This window comes from Penaeus monodon, chromosome 29, assembly GCF_015228065.2.
Source record: "Penaeus monodon isolate SGIC_2016 chromosome 29, NSTDA_Pmon_1, whole genome shotgun sequence".
NCBI classification, from domain to species: Eukaryota; Metazoa; Arthropoda; class Malacostraca; order Decapoda; family Penaeidae; genus Penaeus; species Penaeus monodon.
This window is the reverse complement of record NC_051414.1, coordinates 6159487-6160015: the sequence shown is the minus strand read 5'-3', so window position 1 is coordinate 6160015 and position 529 is coordinate 6159487. Positions and strand designations below refer to the sequence as shown.

The 529-nt window shown below is 36.9% G+C and overlaps 1 protein-coding gene across 1 annotated transcript in view; it reads left to right on the top strand.

Annotated features, from left to right (window-relative positions):
- LOC119591705 (steroidogenic factor 1-like) overlaps positions 1-529 on the top strand; it is a 34253-nt gene that overhangs the window by 32057 nt on the left and 1667 nt on the right. The gene's annotated exons all lie outside the window — the stretch shown is intronic.

Below are 529 nucleotides of genomic sequence, written 5' to 3'. Positions count from 1 at the left end.
ATGTTGCATAACTGATCCACATGTATAAAATATAAATAACATATAGGTTTGCCTCCTGTGATTCATCACCCTAACTTTTGGTCTACCTATTATCAAAGAAGAAATATTTAAATCAAAAGAAAAAATTGTCATATAGAAAAGCCACAGGAAATGATGAAATAAAGGTAAAAATAAATTCATATTAATCATCATCATCAGAGATTAAGATCAGCGTCTCTCTCTACTGTTACTTTTTGCCGCAAGATGACTCTGCGGTCGCGCTTATTTCGCCTCATAAACAATGTACACCCATATAAAAAAGGCATTAATCCCAATCGTCACTGTGCGTCTAAAATCACGCTTCTTTCCATTCCCATATTAAAAAATAATCTTATCATCAATTATGCTGGCTAATGAGATAGATACCTAAGCGTGTCTCTCAATATTAACGGTGATTGAGGTCGACGCCTGCGGTTTGCGGTGGTTGCTCGGCGTGAAATTCTGCTTTTGTGGTCCGCCGAGGAAGGTCTTTTAAATAAGGGATTTTGGG